Below are 22929 nucleotides of genomic sequence, written 5' to 3'. Positions count from 1 at the left end.
CAATGCACTTCTTTCCATTGCTTCTGCTCACACTCATTTGTGCTGAGGATGGTCTGCCTGTCTCATACTTCAAGTCTCAGTTTGAGAATCACCACTCCTTGAAGACTTTCATGACTTTGCCATCTTCACACCTGCTCCAAGTAGAGTAGACCACTCCCTTCTTTGGGCACTCAGTGAATTCTAGAATACTTCTAGCACAGCATCTACAACTTTTTATAGCACTTACTGGTATACCTTTCTGTTTCTTTACTAGAATCTAATCACCTTGAGGGCAAGGACTATGTCAAATATATCTCCGTATCCCTAGCTTCTTTTAACACTTAGTAGGTAATGTATGCCTAATGCTTTTTGGCTGAACAAATAACAAATGACTGAATATCTTAGAGAGGGGACTTAGTGATATATAGGATAATTCATAGATTATGGACATGGGGGTCTTGCTTCTTGAAAACTCCACTTGATTAGGTATTTCTTGAGCACTTAATACTTGTGTCTCTGTGACTTAGTCACAGCTCCCACTTGCTGTCAGCCTTATACACTATCTAATGTAATCTTCAGCACAACCTAAGAGATATGTATTATTATCCCTGTTTTTTTTTTTTTTTTTTTGGTTGAGGAAATTGAGACTTGGCAAGATTAAGTAATTTTCTCAGATTTACACAGCTATTCAAAATTGGACTCCATCCGAGTCCAATGCACTTGCTTCTTAACTGCTGCATGAAGCTAGGTACTACAGAGGATGTAGAGGTGCTGCAAGTACTTCACAGTCCAATGGCAGAGGACAAGCATATGCCATGAACTCTTCTAATTCCAGGCACTGGATAACTGCTACAATAAGGGTATAAAAGGCTGATAACCACGTTTGTATATTTATGGAGTTGCCTAGTTTTACCGTCGTGATATATAATTAACCTTTATTCATGTATCTCATAAATAGAGATGAAGAAAAATTCATCACAACTGGAAGCACACACATTGGGTTGCTACATTAGCATGCTTTGGTATTGTGCAGATAACCAAATCCTAGCCAACGATCATTGGTCCAGGTCTCGCCCAGTTCAGGTGGTGTCTGTGGGTGACATAGCCTGAGTTGTGCCTTTGCTTGAATTACTAGCCTTGGCACCAAGGATTTAAACATAGAATAGAGTGGCAGGACCGTGGTAGTAGATTAGAATATCTTTGTTAACTTAGAAGTTGGGTGAGGTTGAATTGGAACCAAATCACGCTGAGGCCCTTCAGAATAGATGGTGTGTATATACTAATGAACAAATTGGATGGTTCTTGTGGGAAAGGCACCAACAGTGAATGGGAACACAGCCAAGTGAGCACATGAAGACCAAAAATTTGGAAAACTCAGGGAATGGCTATTTGGGGCAGAGTGGGAAAACATATGGCCACTTAGACTAGACCACCCAGTTGGATCTGCTGATGTGCAAATCACTGTGGTGTGGAGACTTGCCCAACCCAGCCCCATCTCACCATCTCCTCAAGAAAGGTCTTGAGTGACAGAGGGTCTGGATACAGAGGGCTGATGGTCATCAGGAGAGGAATTCCAGTGGGGTCATCCTGAGGCTAACTTGTTCCCAGTCAAGATGACTTTCTGAGAGGTTGTTCTAGGAAATAGTCTGTGCTTTCAATTTGATTTTGAGAGGTCTGAGGGGTTAGCTGAAGAGAGGAACCAAAGCAGTTAGGATGAGACTCTGTTGAGGTAGCAGAAACCCCACCATAATAGTGGCTTAATCCTGTGTTAGTTTGCTAACGATAAAAAATAAAAATGAAAAAGTAAAAAGCTAGTGGCTTAAATAATAAAGTCTATTTCTCTTTCTCATAAAAGAAGCCCAGATGTGTCAGCCTAGAACACGATTTTACTCTGCGGTGTCAGGAACCCAGTTCCCTTCTATCCTGCTCAGCGTCTGGCTTCCCCTCCGTGACCCAAAATGGCTGCAGAAGTTCTTGTAACCACATCCTTATTCCAGCAGTAACAAGGAGAAAAAGACAAAGAAGCACATACTCCCTCCCTTTAAACATAGTTCCTAGATGTTGTACCCAGCACCTCCCGTAGTTGCACACCTAGGTGCACGGGAGGCGAGAACTATAGTTTTACTCAGAGTGAGCACATGTCCAGCCAGAAATCAGAGGTTCTTTTATTAAAGAAGAAAGAAAGAAAAGATTTTGTAGGACAACCATCAGTCTTTGCTACATTGAAGCAGACAGGAGGAACCTCCTGGAGTTCTTTGGGTGGTAGTACATCGAGTTGGGGCTGGGATCCCGGGGCTGGTAATTCTAGATCTGTATCTTGGGCCTCAACGGAATTGCTGTGTGCTTGAGTCGAAGAGAAGGCAAGGAGGACGGAAAGGGAGTTTGTTTCCTGAAGCATGGCACATAACAAGCCCTTGGCTCCTGGGTAGACCCTCCTGTGTGGATCAGCAACATATCCTGAGATATGATCCTCAGAGCAGCAGTTCTGCAAAATGGTAGAAGGCATGAATCAAAAGGCAAGGGCCGTGGTGAAACAAGTTGGTGCAACACCAATTTATAGGCAGTTAAGCAGGCCACTTAACAGTGAGAAGAAGCCTTAGGACCTTTGATGTGGACTAATGAGCACTACAGAATTCCAACCAAGAGTGGAATGCGGCACACAGCTTCTCCCCCTCCTCAAGGCACATCTCTAGTGTCCTGTGGAATGTGCCCCATGGATTCTCAGAAATTGGCAGGACAAGAAACTATACAGTTGCGTCGCCTGATGTCACCTCTGACAATGTGTGTGACGGCAGGTTGGTGCTACAGAGGGAGGTTTCGTGGGGCAGCAAAGAGCAGAAGATGCTGAGGCTCACTTTGAAAAAGGAGGGAAAACCAGGCCTTATGAAGTTCTCTACAGGCAAAACAAGAAGGCAAAGACGTGAGGATTAAAGTAGAAACTCTTGAATAAAATCGGTGTGGAAAGAACCATGACAGATACTTCTCCCAGAACGGCAGAGAGAGGGGGCCTGATTGACCCCACCGAGGCAGTGACCAGCCACGTGCTAAGCCCTGAAGGAGCGGCGGGCTCCTTCCATCTGCAAACTCTGGGGCAACCACAAGAGGAGAGCTGCTAAGGAGTGGGCATCCTCCCCCAAGCTGCAGCCGCCCAGGGGGAACTGCAAGCTAAGACATTTAACCGCAAGCTGCTAAGACATTTAGTCCTCTTAAAATCCACAGTGATTGTCTTTCCCTCAGATTTAAAACTTTTCCCTCAGACAAAACTTGCCCTATCCCCTAAAAGGTGTAGAGAAAGAAACTTTGGTAGTAGTGATTGACAGTGGTGGTGGTGATGCTCAAATACGGTGGAAAGGTGGGTCCAGCCTCCTGGTCTTCCCCTTTTCTCTCCATGGGCTTCTCCTCATTACCTGTGTGATGGGAGCTGGTCTATATCTTTGCTAATTCCCCTTTGGCAGGGTGCAGAACAGTGCAGGAGGGACAAAAGAAAAGGTTATGAGAGAATATCATTTTTCTCTTGCAACACATACTCCTACCCCTTCATCATACATTCTCCTACTTCTGACTCTATCTTTCCACTATTACAGAAATCTGCTTATTTGACGCAATCTTCTGAATGCCGCCTTTCCCTCCCAATTTTTGGGGTTCCTATTGTGTACTTTGTCTTTACCGGTTGTTCAGAGCTTGCCTCTTGGCTTCTCTAAATGTTGAGAGGACACAGTTATGGCTTTGTGAAACTGGGTCCCCCAGTGGAGCCACAGTGGTGGCCCAAGCTAGAGGGGGGGCTGGTTCTGGGCTGCGACTGAGGAACTGGTACTAGAAGAGGCCTGAAATTCCTATGCGTAGAAACTTGCCCCAGTTGCCTTAAGCCTCCTGAAAGCTGCCCATGTGATTATTTTAACCTGATTTCACTAGAGCTTGCTAGATTTTACTTGCTGATTTTACTGGATATGGTCAAGGTGAGAGTTAGGAGTAAAGACAGAGAGACACAAATCCCCTTTCCTGGTGCCCCTCACACCAACCTGGGAGCTACGCAGCTCTGCAGCGTGGAGCAGAAAATTCCTTAGCCTTGATTGTTTCTATGTTCATTGGAATTATAAAATGGAGAGCGATTGTAAGTTCTGAGACAGGCTCTAGATTCTGCATCTGAAGATTGGTACTACTGCTTGTATTTCTAGATTGACTTGATATGACCTCATAACTTTACCAGAGTTTCCCTAGGGACACTATTCCCTGCCAAGTGTGTCTCACTAGGTATGATAATTTGCCCCAAAGCTGTGGAAAACTAGAAAAGGACAGATAAAGAATTCACCAATGTGTAAGTCAAGCCTAGACTGATATTTATTGGATTCATAAGGCTGAATTACTGATAAAAAGAGGGGAAATAAGCAGAATTGTCAGTGCCGTTAATACTGTGTGCCAAAGGGCAGAGGCACTTCTACAGCTGGAGAGGACAATAAAAAACATAAGCACATTAAGGACTGAAGAGACTCAGTCACCTCTGGCCAGTGTGGCTCAAATAAATCTATACGGGACCCCAAACTTGAGACTTGATAAATGTGCCACTTCATTTCTCTGAGCTGTGGAGTCCATATGGGGCCAAACATGTCAACATTTCAGACCACATCATTTCTGATTTTAGAAGTTTTCCAAACAGAGTGGGTATTAAAACCCCAAATCTTACATGCAAGAAGAACACTTCTGTGGATTACCAAGCAAAATGTTCAGCTGCCTGTGACTGCAGAGCGGGAGGACAATACAGGCATTTATAGGCTGGGCCTCCTGGAATCCTCGTTGAGAAGTGTTGGATGGAGGAGCCTCCATAGACGGCTGCCCACCTCCCATCCCCAGTCCCAGACCCCACTCTTCTTTCAAATATCACACGTCAACAGAAGCCGAAGGCTGCTTGCTTTCTCTGAATGAGAAAAATAGCCTCAGATTTTGCGATTTGTACGGAGCAGGGAATTTAAAAATTTTAAGTTTAATTTCTTATTATTTACCCTCATGAAGTATTTTGGAATCAATCCACATTCAGCTCCCCTCCTATTCCTTACCCCTTCCTGAGTGGTGCATAATGTTTAGGTCTGGAACAGTTTCAAAACACATGAAGAACTTACTTCTACCAAGCCACTTGGTTTTCAATCTTAAATGTCAACATACTTAATATACGTAGCACTGTCTCGCATAACACAATTAGAATGTGTAAATACAAGGTCTCTCAGTTAAATCAACTGCGTGAACAAATATACTATTGAATGTTTTACATATGTGCATCTTTAAAAATCATAAACATGCACATCTGTTTAAGTTTTGTGTCTACAAAGTTCACACACAAGTAAAAGTTGGTGATATTATTTTCTCTACCCAAAATGTTTAAAAAGTATGTGTGTTTATATATGTAGAAAATTCAGTCTAAAAGCCATATATGTTTCCATCCATATATATGTAAAGTTAAATTACCCATCTTACTTGGCATTTACATCACCTCCTTTGTGAACAATATCCTTAAAGGTTGGTTTTTATCGTTTATACTATGCCTGCTGAGATCTGCTAAATATAATTGTGATTTTGAGGGATTAAGGTAAAACCAGATCTCTGATGCAAGCTTAGACCACACCCTCCTCTGAGCCAACTCTGTGAAGCAGGCTGGGAAGCAGCAGTCACATGAGGTGAGTGGGGACTCAGTGACAGCAAAGGCCGCCTCTTCCGGTAAATATTAGTACATCCTGGACACACTGCTGAGAGCTGCCAGTCACACTGCCATTTCCATGGCAGCTGTGGGGCCTGCAGAGGCCAACTTTCTGTCAGGCAGCTCAGCACACAAGCTTAGAAGCTGGGTGTGGAAGGGAAGATGTTTTAATTCTCACATCTATTTCATTAAAGTCAACACATTTTGTGGGTGCCAGTTTCTAGCATGCTGCAAAGTAATCAGCACTTTAAAAAATGTTTGAAGAAGTTGGGATTTGGTAACCATTCTAAACAAACCAGGACCACACCACAAACACATTGGTATTGGGGCCCCTATATGCAAAGTGACCTCATGTGCAAGAGGGAAGCGATCTCATGGATCCTGATCCACTGCTGCAAATACCCAGAAACCCTCAGGGCTTACATTCATGAGCCTGAGGCCCAAGAACCCTCCATCTCTCATTCATTCTTCAATGAAAAGAGTAAATTAAACAAATATATATTATTCCAGCAATAGGATGTCCTATGGCCATGGGTCATGCACTAATCTCTTGGTCCATAAGACCCAGAGAGGCTGTGATTTGCTCAAAGTCAGAGAAGGGTATAGAATCAGGGTCCAGTAACCTTTTAAAATTTTAATTAACATTTGTTTTGAGCAGTTTTCAGTTTACAGAAAAAATTGAACCCAAAGTACATAGAGTTCTCATATATCCCCTCTTCCACCCACCCCAAATTCCCCTGTTTTTACTATCTGGCATTAGTGTGGTACATTTGTTACAATTGATGAGCCAATATTGACATATTATTAACTAAAGTTCATAGTTTACATCAGGGTTCGTTCTCTGTGTTTCATCCTATGGGTTTGACAAATATATAATGACCCATATCTGCCATTATAGTGTGGGGCGGAATAGTTCCACTGCCCTAAAAATCCTCTGCCTCTTCATCCTACTCTTCCTGTAACTGCTGACAACCATGGGTCTTTTTACAGTCTCCACAGTTTTGCTATTTCCCAAATGTCATATAGTTGAAGTCACACAGTATGTAGCTTCTTTCTTTCTTAGTTCTTCTAAGATGAACTTCTTTCACTTAGCAGTATGCATTTAAGTTTCCTCCAGTCTCTTGGTGGCTTGATAGCTCGTTTCATCACTGAATAATATTCCATCATATGGTTGTACTGGTTTGATTTATTTACATATCGAAGGACATCTTGGTTGCTTGCAAGTGTTGGCAGTCATGAATAAAGCTGCTATTACCATAGCGCATTCCTTCCACATGGACTCAACGTCAAATGTCAAGACTTTGCAAAATTGATTCCTAACAATGGTTGCATTTGGCAATGTTTGGGCCTCATCAAACCTTTCCAGTATTATCTGCCCTGTGTAAACTCTGCTTCCAAGAGACTCCTCTATTCCATCTCTGAACCATCCCTAATGTAACACACCCATTCCAGAGTTGTTCTTTTATTCATATCCCTTTATCCTACTTAGAATGTTTTTTTTTTCTTTAGTTTTCCAATCTGTATCCTACTCATCCACGCATGTTCATCTCCTGCCTCTGCTGTGGCAGTCTTCCCTGGATTCCCACAATTTTAAGGCAAAAACTCTAGAAAGAAAACGGGAGGAAAGGGAAGTGAGTAATTTACTTTCTTAATGACAAAATCCCCTCAACATGGAGAAGAGCAGTCAGACAGATGTGCTTCGAATCCTTGCTCCACTACCTTACTGGCTCTGTGCCCTTAGGCAAGTTACTTAACGTCTTGAAGTTCGGTTCTTCCATCTATAAAATGGGTTGAACACTATCAACATTTTGAGTTACTGTGAAGATATATGTAAAGTGCTCAGAGTACTTTCTGACACCAATAAATGATGATGCTCTCCTCTGGTCCCACTTACTCCTTCTTATCACTATCATCTCCAAATCCAGAAATGATCTGTCCCTCTTCTGCATCCTCACAGCCTTCTATGTGTGTCCTTTTCATGTCTCCAAACTGGAATGTATGCATGTGGGGCTGCTTAACCCCTTTGGCATGGACAGTGCCAGGGGCAGGCTTTTTGTGTGTATTCCTTTTCATTTTAAATAGGTGAGGTTACACAGCACTAACCCCTGTGTTTGTAGAACCCTGTTCCAGCTACCCTCTTTCTGTCTGTGTGGGTAACATCCCTAAATACCCTTTTTTTCTGGGACAGGAGAATGCTCCTGTTGGATGTTCAAACTGTTTCTGAAATAGGGAGAGGACTGTCAGTTTCGGCGGGGAGTGGGGAGATGTCTGAGAATTTGTGGCTAGGGTGCCCCTATGTTTTTCTTTCAATTACTCATGGCTGAGGATCCAGTTGGAAGATAAATCAGACCCTTCTGCCTTCTCTCTCTGGTTTTGTATCCTCATTTCAGGCTAATGCTGGGGAAGGAAATTGAGAGGAAAGCCCAGCTTTGAAACCACATGATGAGTTTTATTGGGGCAAGAAAGTTATAACTGTGGTAAGATTACAAAACAAATAACTTATGTGTAAGTGACCTCCCACCAATCTGGTGATATCTGAGAGTAGCAAATGTAGAAAGAGTGCAGTGTTATTTACACACCTTTCCTAATCACCGTGGAACCTGGGATCTCCGGGAATCATTGAGTCTGTCTTTTGTGCAGGGCACATAATTGGTTTTGGGTTTTATAGTACAGGCCAGCAAACATTTTTTTGTCATGGGTCAGATAGTAAATATTTAGGCTTTGGGGGCCATATACTCTCTGTCAAGATTAATCTGCTGCTATATTACAAAAGTAACAATGGCCTATATGTAAACAAGTGGGTGTGGATGGATCCCAGTAAAATTTTATTTATGGACACTAAATTTAAATTTCACATAATTTTCTTGGGTCACAAATAATATTCATTTTGTTTTCCTCTCAATCATTTAAAAATGTAACAAGCAGTCATAGCTTGTTGGCTGTACAAAAGTAGGTGGCAGATGCATTAAGCTGTAGGTTGCTGATCCCCACCTGACAATATCATAGGGAAAACTGGCTTAGGCAGAATTGGGGTGAATCAGGTATAATTTTTTGGTGGGGTGAAGGGAAAATGATGTAAGAGGAATTTGATACCCCTTTGTCTCATTGCTTTCATTCTGAACATTAACCCATAGATTGATCATGTCACCTCAAACTAAATTGATCGTTAGTGCAGTATTTCTCAGCATTGGCATTGTTGACATTTTGAGAAAGATAATTCTTTGCCGAGGTGGGGGGTGGCAGTGGGGATGGGGTTCTTTGCATTGTAGGTTTAGTAGCATCCCTGACCTCCACTTACTAGATGCCAGTAGCCCCTCTCCTCTCTGCAGTTTGACGACCAAACACAGCTCCAGACATTGCCATGCACCCAGCTGAGAACCACTAAGCTAGTGAAACAGTCTCAGAATGACAGGAAATTCAGCGAACCCTTAGCAACCAACTAACTGGGATGGAGGAGAAGCATGCATGTATGTGTGTGCACTTGTGCATGTGCACGGGTATCTCCAGACGGGGCAGTCTTCTCTGGCTTCCCACAATTTTCAGGCAAATCTGGAAAGAATACGGGAGGAAAGAGAAGGGAGTAATTTACCTTCTCAATGACAAATAATGCATTCCCTGAAGGGAGCACTCCCTCAGGGAAGACTCCAGTCCAGTCATTAGCAGGGTGTTTCTAATTATCAAATAATCAAGTCAGGCTCCACAGTGAGTAAACAGGGCTCCAGGCTTTTAATAAGGCCTTTATTGTGTGATTACCCTTTGAATGCCAATTAAAAGTTCTTTTGTTTTTAGTAGGGGACAAATATTTCATTCTTTCTATGAAAAAGAAACCTCAGTAGGAATTGAATCATTTCACTTCCTTAGCGGTACAGAAAAAAAAGATAAAGGAGAAAAAACATGTCTTTTTTTTAAAGGAGGCAATGGAATGCTTGAATTCAAAGAAAAAGCTGCATGTACTGCTTTAACCTGGGTTTTCAGTTTGTTTGTTTGTTTGTTTTTTTGAGATGGAGTCTTGCTCTGTCGCCCAGGCTGGAGTGCACAATCTCAGCTCACTGCAACCTCCACCTCCTGGGCTCAAGTGATTCTCCTGCCTCAGCCTCCTGAGTAGCTGGGATTATAAGCACATGCCACCACTCCCAGCTAATTTTTGTATTTTTAGTAGAGATGGAGTTTCACCATGTTACCCAGGCTGGTCTTGAACTGCTGACCTCAGGTGATCCACCCACCTCGGCCTCCCTGGGTTTTCAGTTATTAACAGAAAATGTTGAACCGAGAACTGCGGTAGTGAAGAGACTGGAGATTTTTCACAGCGTGGCCTTCAGGGTATTACGAAATGCTATCTATGATAGATACTGTATTGAGAACTTATTTGAACACACAGGAAAGCATGGACTGACTGAGACAGTTGGCATGGCTTTTTACCATTCTGTACTGGTTGTTAGTAATTGCAGATGAAACTGACATAGAGATGAGTAAGTAGCAGTTTAGCCATAGAGACAAGTAAATGCCATTTGATTTTCATACTGCGGCAGATATCTAGGAACAAAAGTCAAGGTTCCTCTATTTGCCAAGAGTCTCCCCACTCAGAGCCACCCCTTGGAAAACCAAAATTTAAAACTGAACTAAAATACTCAAAATACCCTGTGATCCTGTGAAGGAAATTAATCGGAATCACCCAAGTGGGTGACTGTTCCTTCTTCACTCATTTGCCACAAATCAGCTTGTTTTTATTTGCCTCAGAACTCCCATTAAATAAAATTTCCCATGACCAAAACGCAGATCTGTCTTCTTTTCCTACTAAAGAATCTGAGCTATGTTTCTTTTCAACAAATCCCTATTCCCTGACCCATATTCTACATTTCCCCATGTTTTGTCTACTTGTCTTCTGATTCCAGCTGTGTCATTTTAGTTATCACGCCTTTGTGTCTCAGGACAAACATCGTAGAGTGGGAGCGAGTCAAGGATGCCGACGACACGACATTAACCCAAACTGGGCAGCTACATGCTGGCATCCTAACCAATGACCTCCACCCACGCACTGTTGACAGGAGCATTTTTTTCTCCGAATGCATATTTTAGTCTTGATTGACCATCAACCATATGACAGGGTTGTCCTGTGGGCAAGTTTATTATTAACAGCTCACAGCTGGAGTTACAATAACTACACATGGCTGTGACATTGCACTAATTGACCAAGACACGTCTGAGAACAAGACACAGAAAGTGGCCATTTCAAATTACTTCAAGCACAAATGGAGGGTTGACTGGGAAACACCGGTTTCAGATTAGAGGTTTCTGTATGTTGAGACCAAATCAGTGTGGGTAGAGGGGCTGGCTAGAGAAGGGGAAAGCGAGGTTGATAAGTCATGCAAAGGCTTATTTTGAGCCTCCATTAGGTTCCTATTTCTATAAATTATTTTAAAGAGATTCCTGTTGATGAGAAAGAAACAACTGCAGTTAAGTGGAATTAATCCTGAATTTTTAAGTACTCAGACAATTAAATCACTAAATTCATTGGGTGCCTTCCGTTCATATTTCCCTGTCTAATCCTGCTGTCACAGGCGAGGCTGGGTGAGGTCTAAGAACCGTGTGTGCTCTGATGGCTACATCACTTAGCATGAGGGTCATAGAAGCCGAGTTTGGAGGGAGCCTGGGTTTGTCTGTACCGGTGAGTGGAGTGATGGGGGTAGGGACACTAGCTAGGGATTATGCATGAGTTAACTGGCTACCGCTGGCTCCTCTAGGGGAAGGCTCCTGAAACGTTATGAAATGTGAATAGGCTGTCTGTGCATCTCTCAGTAAATTTCTTTCTCAGATGTTTCCAGCTAGGGCGACTCGATTGAGAAATGACTGGGAGAGAACAGAGGATAAAGCCAATGAGCTCAGTGTCTTATAAATCAGCCGCACCGAGCTGAACTGGAACTGTCAAACTGTGGCAAAACCTGCTGCTGTGCAAGCTTGTGAGGCTTTTCAAAAACAAACCTAACCCTCGCCTGGCTCTCTAGATGGGAGAGGGCTTAATTAAAGTTCGCAGAGGAGTGAGGAATGGAAAAAGAAATATGGTTTGCTCAGAAAATAAAAAAGAACAAACTCAAGGGAGCCCATATGTGACATGTCCCAATTCTGACTTGGCTCGGGCAGAGGATTACAAGTGGGGCCATGCAAAATAGCTAAGTGCTGTCATTAGTAAATCCTGCCTAGAGGTCCAGTATTACTCTGTGCTCCAAAGCAAAACTAACCAAATAACCCTGAATTCTCCCAATAATGTTACCCCTGTTTTATGGATGAGGAGACTGAGGCACAGCGAAGGTGAGTCCTTTGCCCAAGGTCATATAGCTCCATATATGGAAGAGCTAAATAGGATTTGAACCTGTGAAGTCTGGCACTGGAATCTATGCTCCCAGCCACCATGCCATCAGTCTCTCTTTGGGGACATCACAGACCCCAAGTTAATAACCCCTGCTTTAGGCAATAGAGCAGTATGCAGGTCTGATCCTGACACTTGGTTTTCTGAGAGTCCTGCTCAGACGTTCTGTGTCTCAAGTGTATCCAGCATCTAGAAAGTGTATCCAGCGTCTAGAAACTGTATCCAGCGTCTAGATCTGTGCCTATGATATTTAACTACCTATACTCGTCTGGGGTTATGTTAGTGCCTTCCACTGCCCGAGTCTTTATACCAAATGCTGAAAATCAGCTTTGAATTTGGAAGCATAGGATTTGCGAGGAAGAACTCACTGAGGTTTCCCATGGCAATTGTAAGTCTGCCAGATTGCATTGTCTCCATCCATGTGAAGGTGTGAAGTTCACCCCCTTGTGCACCAGAAAACAAGGCCTGTGTATCAGGCCTGAAGTTGCGTTACTGTTGCTAGGGAGACCATAATTAAATTTCCTGAATTACACACAGTGCGATATAATGTTGAATAGCCATATTTATTTGCCTTCTAGGCCCTATGGCATCTGTTGTTTAGTTCACAAAGCTCCTATTGACTGAAGGAGGGGTTTGTTGATCCAGAAAGCTGTGATGGGCCCATGAGGCAGTGGGAGCTGGAGGACTCCTGGGTAGGGCCGAGAATTCTCATCTAGTTCAGCAATCACCAGCCAAATGGCCTGGCACAGGAAAATCCGTGGAGACAGCCTGAGACTCTGGCATGAAGTTGATCCCTCTCTTTCCTGATGTTCTCACTTCTTGATTCAGGGGAAGAAAGAGATGGTGTGGGAAAGTGGTGGTATGGAAAAGGAGGGATAGCAGGAAGGAGGCGAAGGGGGTTGGTTAGAGACAAGTGGTGGAAGAGGGTTGGAGGGCTATGGACAGAGCTCATGTGTCCTGTTCAAAGGCACAGGGGTGAACATGAGGCAATGTCCAGGGATGGGCATGACTTGGGGCATGGATACACAAGTGAATGAGACACAGTCCAGCCCTTGAGGAGTTCACCACTGGTTGGTTCCCTAGATACTTAAATGTTATAAGAACTTCACAAGCAGAGAACTGTTGGAAGGAGAGGAAGGGTCCTTTAGCTTTGATGGACAGGTTGGGAAAAGATCTGTGGATTTGGTGATGGTGAAGGTGAGCTCTTAAAAGATGAATAGGAATTCAGTGGGTGATTGGCTTATTGAGCTCAGGAAATGGTGTAGTTAAAAACACAAGCATAGAGGGGGAAAAAACCTCAGATGCTGGGTATTCTCTGAACCTGCCATCTCCAGTGACCCTGGTGTACCCTGAAACCCCAGAAGTTTTCAGGCATATGCAACCCAGATGACTGTGAACCAAAAAGTCAGTCAGTCCCAGGCCCTCGCCTGCGGTTCCCTGCCTGGCCAACCTGTCCTCCCTTCACCCACGGAGCTGCAGAGGGCAGCATGGTGGCCTTCCCCTTGTCGAAGCAGGTAGGCCAGGGAGCCCAAGGGGGCAACGATGGTCCTGGATGGGAACCACATGACCAGGTATGAAGGAAAGAGAGTTGATGGCTTGGAAGTGAAGAGTCCATTCCGTAGTAGTTTGAATTTCATTAAAAAAAATTTTTTTTCCCTAAAACTTCTCAAAATATTTGCTGGCATTGCCACTCTTAAGTTAGCAAACGAATGGGTGACTTCTCTGGAGCAGAGGAACAAAGGAAGAGAGCAAAGGAAGGAGAAGGGTAGGGGATTGGGCTTCATACAGGAGCTCACTGAGGCACAGAACCCTATCTTATGGAACAGAGCCACAGAGCCGCGACAGAAGCGGGTTTTGCTGCCTGAAGTTCATGAGTGTTTCCATTAGAAGTCAGTTCTATGGCGTAAACCCGGGAGGCGGAGCTTGCAGTGAGCTGAGATCTGGCCACTGCACCCCAGCCGGGGCGACAGAGCGAGACTCCGTCTCAAAAAAAAAAAAAAAAAAAAGAAGTCAGTTCTAATTGAGGCATTGGAGCTCTCTAACCCATCAGAGTGTGGAGTGATTTCTCGTCTGGCTTCAATTTGGTTGTTTCAATTACTGAGGTAATAATGTAGTCACACCTCCATTACTCCAAGGTGTGCTTCTTCTTAATTTATCTTTGTATTCACCATTGGACTTTCCAGATAATCTGTTTTTAGTGTTGTTCAGTCTACCCTGCTGAAGAAGATGTTTAGAAATATTTTCTTCCAAAATAATAAGATGAAGAAGAAATGACTTCTTCCCTTTATTTTATTTATTTATTTATTTATTTATTTATTTATTTATTTGTTTTGAGATGGTGTCTCACTCTTGTCCCCCAGACTGGAGTGCAGTGGTGCAATCTCGGCTCACTGCAATCTCCACCTCTCGGCTTCAAGCAATTCTCCTGCCTCAGCCTCCCAAGTAGCTGTGCCCACCACCATGCCCGGCTAGTTTTTGTATTATTAGTAGAGACGGGGTTTCACCATATTGGCCAGACTGGTCTCGAACTCCTGACCTCAGGGGATCTGCCCTCCTGGGCCTCCTGAAGTGCTGGGATTATAGGTGTGAGCCACCATGCCTGGCCTCTTCTCCCTATTTTTAAGCTTTTTGTTAGAGAAATTTCAAGAATGCATCCACAGTGGAGAGCATGGCACCGAGAACCCACATGTGCCCGTCATCCGACCTTCACGGCAGCTCAAGGCTGATCTGATTTCCTCTCTCCCCAAGCCCTCTCCCTCATTCTTCCATGGCCTACTACCCCCATCCACTGGATTGTTTTGAAGCAAATACCAGAAATCATGTCATTTTATTTATAAATCCCTCAGTATGTATCTTGATAAGGACTTTAAAAAATGTGTAATTACCATGCTGTCATCACACCTAAAAAATAGGATTGCATTTCCAGTCAGTTTTAAAATTTCCCCAGTTAATGAGTCAATGTCCATTTACTAATAAGCAGGACAAACCTATACACTGGATTTGGTTGTCGTGTCTCTTAAATATATTTTAATCTATAGCTTCCCTTTCCTGCTGGCTTTTTTCCTTGCAATTTATTTGTTTAAAAAACTAAGTTGTTTGCTCTGTAGAGTTTGCCACATTCTGAATTTATTAATTTCTAGTAAAATGATACATCTAGGGGACCATATTTAATAGCTGCGAAACCATTAGGTGAAAGGCCAACAGGAAATATATTGGATAAGGCTGATGATACCGGAGCCCTCCGGTCAATCCTAACATCCCCGAACAATCTGATGTGTACATTACCTCCTAGAGTGAATTCTTACCCAAAAATTTAACTTGAAACTGATTGAGCCTATAGTTCTCAAAACCACTTTATAGAAAATACAAGGACAGAAAAGAAAATCACATGATAGGCTTCCCCCACTTATTTTAACGTAGCAAGCATTTATTTCAAATTTCCTTGGTTACTCTGTTATTAACAGGCACTATATTGTGATGTTTTCCCCCAAAGGTTACTGAGGACTAAGGTGTATCTCTTCCTCACTAAATTGACTCAGACTGCTGTAATTTTGTGGTCCTTTTGCCTGGTTTTTGTAGATTTTCATCTACTTCTAATGAGGACTGACTGTACTGTAACAATTTTCACATGCCTCAGTGACCTTCCTCCTTGGTCTTCCTCCTCCACCTTAGCCCCTGCCCACAGGTTTTTTCCATTTTGCTGTGGATGGAGAAACAGAACATCTATCTTTGTAAAACTTGTAAAGGTTAAATAGCTCTCAGTGAAAGCTAAATAATGGCTTCTGTTAGTAAACACATGAATATTAGTGACAAGACTTTAGCGAGAATGCATTGTGATTTTTTGCTTTTTTCCTAATTCTTGATTGCAGTCTGAACAGCAGAAGTATCTGGATAGATGAGATATAACCCTGGTGTTGCTAAACTGATCACGTTGGATAGGAAGTTCGGTCATAACATGCAACATAAGCCATAGCTATGCATAGGAAAGGTGGAAAAATTCTGAGTTAACAAAACCCAGGAGTGCACACAATCCTGAAAATCCCACAGGAATATAACCTAGATGAGATCATTAAGGATAAACAAATGCCACACTTCACTTCCTGACACATCACATTCTATGGGTCCTGCTTGGCCATTCTGTGCATCACTATTGGCATCACCTTCTTCTTAAAACATCCTCTTCCTATGGATTCCATGACCTGACATTCTGATTTTCTCCCACCTCTTGGGACTCTCCCCAGTCTCCTTCCTGGCTCGTGCTCCTCTTGCTTACCATTAAATACTGGAGAATTTCAAGGCTTGATACACTGCCCTCTTCTCCTTCACATTCTACACCCTCCCTCCATGACCTCGTCCGTACTCATGGTTTTAATTATTGTCTATATGCTGGTGACTCTTAAATTTATATCTCTAGCTTAGGCTCTCCTCCGAGCTCCCAATCATAAATCCCATGGCCTATTCCACATCTCGACTTGGCCATCTCACAGCACTTCAAACTCTGTATGTCCAAACACTGAACTCATGCCTTCTTCCTCAAACCTGTTCCTCCCCCAGCATTCCACCTCAGTAAACAGCAGCGCCATCCAAGATGAGCAAATCAGACACTTGGCAGCACCCTGGACACCTCCCTCCCGCTCACTGCCATATTCAGTGAATCAGTAAAATGCTGTTAATTCTCATTTCCAAATCTAGCCACGTCTCTTCATCTTCACAAATGCCACCGTAGTCCGAGCTCTCACAGTCCCATTCCTAGGTTACCTGGAGAGCTTCCTACTCTCCCCACATCCTCTCTGTGTCCAACCTATTCTGCAGCCAGGAGCCTTTACAAAATATATAAATCTGCTTATAACTTTGTCATCTTCACAGTGCTTTGAAAAACAAAAGACCAAAATCCTGGCTTACATGGCCCTATGTTATCTACCTCCTTCACCAGCCTCATTTCACAACCCTCTTCTTGTTCTCTGGGATCTACTCATCCTGGTCCTCAGGTCAGGCCTCAGGACCTTTGCACATGCAGTTGCCTCTGGTAGGATTGCTTTCTTCTCTTGACCTGGTTAATTTCTATGTGTCTTTCTGAACCTACTTCTTTTAGGAAGTGAAAGAAGTACTTTTACCTTTTACAGACGATCAGCTGCTGGTAGGTCTTCCTAATGTCATGTTCACAGACCTCATTCTTTATGATTGAACCAGCTTTACAGGTGCGGAAACAGAAATGTTAAGTAACTTGCTTGGGGGTCCAGGTAGTGGCTTTGTGAAAACACACACTGGATCATTTTCACTTTAATAGCAGCTACATCTCTTGTCAACTATTAGAGTTCTGTGTCAAGTTTTGGTTTCTAAATGATGTGTAGATGCTGGAATGAGCTGAGAGAAAAGAAACATGCTAATTAAAAGGTAGATGAGTAGGACCTTTGAAGGAAGAGCAAAGGAGGTGGGGATTGTTTAATATGGTGTGGGGACATGGGAAGAAACCCGGATTTAGAGTTTTCAAGTTTGGGGAGGTTATTACAGCAGAGATGGCAATAAAAATACTTTTTGACTGGCCATGGGGTACAAAAGATGATATTTCTCATCTTTATAGAGATAATAAAGGGGGTTTGGTTTCACAAAAGAAAGGGTGATTAAAGATTTGAACAAGACACAGAGTTAGTTTCTAGAATGTATTTTTGCAGATGTGGTTAAAAGCAGGATCAATAACCTTCTAATTCATCTGGTGGCTCAGGCATTGACCTATTTCAGGCAGGGAGCTGGGCCTGCTGACCTCCTGAGGTTGTTTGAATGACTGACTGACTGACTGACTGAATGAATGAATGAATGAATGAGAAAGTGAACCTTGCCATCTGTCACAGGCTAGATTGTGCTTCTGCCCTGCCTGGCGTGATAAAAGAAATACTGAGTGGCACGCGTCCCTAAGGTTTCCTCAGCTGATCACACTCAGGTGGCCTTATCTGCCGCCCAGGTGTTTCCATTTATCGCTGATAAACTGTCTGCCGAGAGTCAGCGTTGGGGTAAGAGGTGGGGGAATAAGTGGAGGGGAGGGTAATACCCCAGATGTTTTCCAAGAAGACAGGAGAAAGTTATTCCTCAGTACTAATACATTTCGTCATCCTATCTGCCTGCAGATGTTAAATTTGGGAACGCTTCCAGGTTCTCTTTTTGCTCTTAAAATAAAATAAGTTGTGTATTTAAAAACATCCAGGACCCAGTCTTCCCTGGGGATGTGTCTCTTTTGCATATGGATGAAGCTTTGGGGACTTAAGAGGATCCTAAATTTTACTGGCTGTGTTTCTTCCAGTCTCACCAGTCCTGTTGGGTTTCTCTGTCGGAAACCAGGAAAAATGAAGATAATCAGAAGTGCCAATTACTGAATACCTACTGTGTGTCATACAAAATTAAATCACCATGGCAATACTGCAAGGGCCATATTAACACCCATTTTACACTTGGGGAGTTCACCCAAAGATTGTCATTTCTCCAAGTTCACAAAAGCGCTAAGTAGCCAAACCTGGTTCAAACCCAAGTCTGTGTAACTTCAAATAATAACAGCAACATTTTGAGAGCTTTCTAGTGTCCCAGTCACTCATTAAATCCTACGGAGGAGGCATTATTAGGTCCCTTTGAAGGTAAGGAAGCTGAGGCATAGGTCATCTAGCTAGTAAACACAGAGTAGAGAGTCAAAGCCCCAGCAACCTGGCTTCAGAACTTATGACCCTGTACTGATTTCCATCCCCTTTCAACACTGCTTAGAGAGCTTGGGTTGCCTGGATGGAAGCTTTAGTTAAACGATCTCAGCTTCAGTATCTCGAGGAAGAACCCTTTCTTCCCTGTGTTGTCTTGTCTTTCCATTGATCTTCTGTTGTGGGAGTAGCTGCAGGCTCCCCACCCTGTGACAGCTTTCACGTGCCAAGTCCTTGGCTACAGGTGGTGAGGTTGTGGCTCCAGCTCAAGTCTCTCCCCTGGAGTTGGATGTTCCAGAAAGGACACTCAGTTCTTCAGGGCTGACTCTGTGATCCAGGCTTTGATCTGGGGAAGGTTGCGCCTCATTGCAGAGTTGAAGCTATCTCCCTGCTTTGTTTACATGAACGCCCTTCCAGGACTCTGTCTGCTTTTGGGGTGGAAGTGCCCTGCCAAAAACTCCAGCTCTCCATGCTGGCTGTGTGGCCAGCATACCTCCTGCCTTTTCAACGATTCCTCTGCCCTGGATAGAGAGCGGTGTCTCATAACAGTTTGGAAACTACAAAAGTTTCCCTGGCAGGATGAATGATGGACTCGGTAACATGTTTTTGCCTTTTGGAGTTGCCCTCCAATTTTTCCAGGCTTGATTCTGTAAATCATTTCATCTTGTAAAAATACTGGGCTGTGAGCACAGATGATCTCAAAGGTGAGGATTATTTGAAACTCCATTTGAAAATCTATCCTCCTTTCAACAGATTATTCTTGTGAATAAAAATTTTCTTGTGAGCATGCCAGTACACAGGTAGTTCTAGGGCCTTTGAGAGGAAGTAGAATATGCTTCTGCTCCAAGAGGCTTTGGAAAAAGCAACTTGTCTATATATTGACAACTAATTTATCATCGAAAACGTTAGGCCTGCTCTCTGCAAGTGCTCCTAGGGAGGTGTTGGGGGATGAAGTGGGGAAAACTCTGAAATGTCTTGAAAGATATGTCAAACCCATAAACCTGAAAATGTCATTTAGAATATTCTGTTGCTTTCTGCCATCCCAAGGAGATGGAAATCTACTGTGGTTTTCAAGATAGGTTAAGGTTATGTAACTCACAGAGTTGGAAGAACATTTAGGGCAATGATTTGAAGTATTGCATGTTGTAGTTTTTGCTCATTTTTCCCTTTTTCCAACAATGAGAGAGAATCAGCTGGAGGCAGGCTGTGACAGAGAAGGTCCAACAACCTAAGTTGATGGATGATATCAGAGAGGAAGCTTCTTTGACATCTGTGCTCTTCTTTAACTCGCTGACCGAAGAGTAGCCCACATGCAATTACCACATGCTTTTGAAATGAACATTCGTGAATGTTAGAAATTATCTTGCTGGTTTTTGGAGTGAAGGCAAATGTGCCTACTTTTTAGCCATACTTAGGAGACCTAACTCATTTTTTAGAGTATCTGCAATGTCGTGGGATCCAATGAATTTTTAAAAAGTACCCAATATTCTATTTAAAATTTTGTTTAGATATGAAATTCTTTCATCACGTTATACCCTAGAAAGGTAATTTTATAAAGTATATTAGTAATGTTGTAATGATTAAAACTGATCACAAAGTGGTATAAATGATTAGCTTGGGGAGAGAAAAGAAGACCTGAAAATCTTCTATATGTTTGTGAAGCATTAAAAAAAATGACATTTCATTTAACTCTCACAAAATTTTTTCTTTTTTGCAGATGAGGAAACAGAAGCTTGGAGATGTGAGTGAACATTTCCAAGGTCCTGCAGCTAATCAGTGGCCGAGCTTGTGAAGAAACCCATAGCTTTCAAACTCTGAAACTGATGCTCCTTAGATTCACCAGGCTACCTCACTTACCGCCTAAGTGAAATCATCATGGAGGGCTCCTTGTCCACCTCTTTGCAATGACCCCAAGGATCTGAGACATAGCTACCTCTCAACAAAGGCAACAACATCACATCTAGGAGGGGCAGTAGATTGATTCTTGAATTAGGCTGCTTGAGCTAGTACTCGCGCTCTGCTGTTCACATGCTATGTGGCTTGGGGGCAAATTACTGAAACGCTTTGTACTTCAGTTCCCTAATCTGGGGGAAAAAAAGGTGTGGATAATACATATACCTAACTCACAGGTTTTGTGAGAATTAAATGAAATGGCAAGTGGTTTGCCTAAGGCCTGGAAAAAATAATTATTCAATATGTCTATACATTTTCTCATTTTATTTGGAGCTTGCATCATGTTTAGTTATTCATTTCTTTAGTAGAAAGCCACCCAGAGAAAAGCATGCAGGTTTCTTATGAGAGGAAAAAATAAATGCTTGTGAGCACAATTACATATACCAAGGAAGACGTGGGTAACCCAGTGGGAGAGCATTGTTAAGGTGGCTGATCATGCTTCCTTGTTTTTGTTTTTTCCCAAACAAATTAGAGATTCCAAATTAAGGAGCAAGACTAGAACAAAGGTGAAAATTATGAAAAATTTCTGTGAAGCCCAATGCTCTATAGTAACCAGTTAGCAAAAAGCTATTGAGGAGAAAGGAACCAGACTAACGCAATGTCTTTTTGCTATAGTTAATTCCATCACTGTGATTACCACCAGCATATTTTCAAAAAAGAGAATATTTAAGAGACTCAATTCTGATAAAAGTTGGGTGCTATATAGTCTCAAAAGTGAGCTATGAAACCCTGTCCCAAGCTAGAAAAAACAAGTTTGCTGTCTTGTGAGAGTATTCTAAAAAAAAATTTTTTTAAAAAAACCTGTTTCTTACTAATTATTTGATTTACCTTGAACATTTTGAATTTTCCATTATGTGAAGGGTCTAAAGTCTTTTGCCAAGAGCAATGAAAATGGTGGGAAGGAAAAAAAAAACCACACACACACAAAACACCCTTTGTATAAATTTCACCAATTTCTGCACAGTTAGAATACATATTAGTTTTTCTTGCATCAATAGAAAACATGTTTTCTTGTATCAATAGAAAACATGCTGATGGAGGGAATCCATTCTGGATATGTCAAAATAGGACCTTTCCCAAAAAACTCAGACCATTTAAAATTGCTCCTTAAAATAGAAGCTTATTTTTCCCTTTTAGATTTTGCTCTTCAGGGATTGGAGCTCATGACGATGCTCCCTCTGTGACATTGTATTTCAGGGACATTTTATTAAGCATTTCACCTTCAGTGGTGATAGCATCCCTTGCTGTTTGGGAGGTGGGGTGGGATTGATGAAAATAAAGGTTAGCCCTTCCTGATCTCCCCGGGGGCCATGTTGTCTCAGTTTTGATCATTTCCCCCAAATTAAGATTTCTGCATAAACCCCCGTGTCTGTGTTTGGCTGGCAGTTTTATGGCTGACCAAATTGTGCACTGGCCGCTGTTCTGGTTGGCTGAATGTTTATACAGGCTGTTAATCAGATCGGGGAGGGGGCTGTGGATATGGGGACTGTCTGTGAGCCGGAGCGGTCCTGTTTGCTGTCGTGTGCAAGGGCCTGCACTTTGTTACTACAAATTACATAATGACATGTTACATTTCAAAGTGTATTTTTACTTCAGGGAAAATTAAACCAATAAACAAACAACCCTGGTGGAAAAAAAAAAAAAGGAAAAAAAGAAAAAATAAGATCCCTGGTTTCCAGATCTTCCTCTTCGAAAAGGTTCTTAATTAAATTGTAGCTATAAACAAATCTTTGTTTTATTGCAAAGAGAGCAATTGTGTATAGAAGCTATTTTTAAAAATTAGGATGTGAACATTTGCCGGACAAGGGTCTGGTCCGTGTTACGTATTTTATGATCTGTACAAAATGAAAAGGCAAGCTTGTGTGGTGATGGTAGATTTTCAATTTTTGATTGCTAATCCCTCTCAAACGTTACTCCTGCCTTGCTTGAATAGAGCCTGTAAACACAGGAATTACCTTAATTTTTCCAGGTACTGATTCAAACTGCTTAGCATAAGCATGAAATTGCCGACCCTGAATTTTTAGTCATGTAGAAAATCAGTTCTTTTCTTCATACTATCTGCATTTTAGGAACTTTGAAATTGTTAAAAAACAAAACTAAACCAACCTTCTAACTCAACTTCCAAACTTTTCACTGCACACTTATGCATGCAACATTGATTCTTTTCTGTAAGCTGTTCAAATTAAGTATATGTTCAGGATCCAAGTTTATAATGATACCCCTCTGTGTAGTAGTTACACTCATATGTTATTGAAATATGCGTGTATGTA

The 22929-nt window shown here is 42.4% G+C and overlaps 1 long non-coding RNA gene across 1 annotated transcript in view; it reads left to right on the top strand.

Annotated features, from left to right (window-relative positions):
- Positions 1 to 22303, top strand: part of LOC105475720 (uncharacterized) — a 29314-nt gene extending 7011 nt beyond the window's left edge. The window contains exon 2 of the long non-coding RNA XR_983598.2: positions 20424 to 22303. This is a non-coding gene — a long non-coding RNA (uncharacterized lncRNA). The remainder of the gene's footprint in view (positions 1 to 20423) is intronic.
- The last annotated feature ends 626 nt before the right edge of the window (positions 22304 to 22929 follow it).

This window comes from Macaca nemestrina, chromosome 4, assembly GCF_043159975.1.
Source record: "Macaca nemestrina isolate mMacNem1 chromosome 4, mMacNem.hap1, whole genome shotgun sequence".
NCBI lineage: Eukaryota > Metazoa > Chordata > Mammalia > Primates > Cercopithecidae > Macaca > Macaca nemestrina.
Note: the sequence above shows the minus strand (reverse complement) of the source record. Positions and strands in the feature narration are given on the sequence as shown.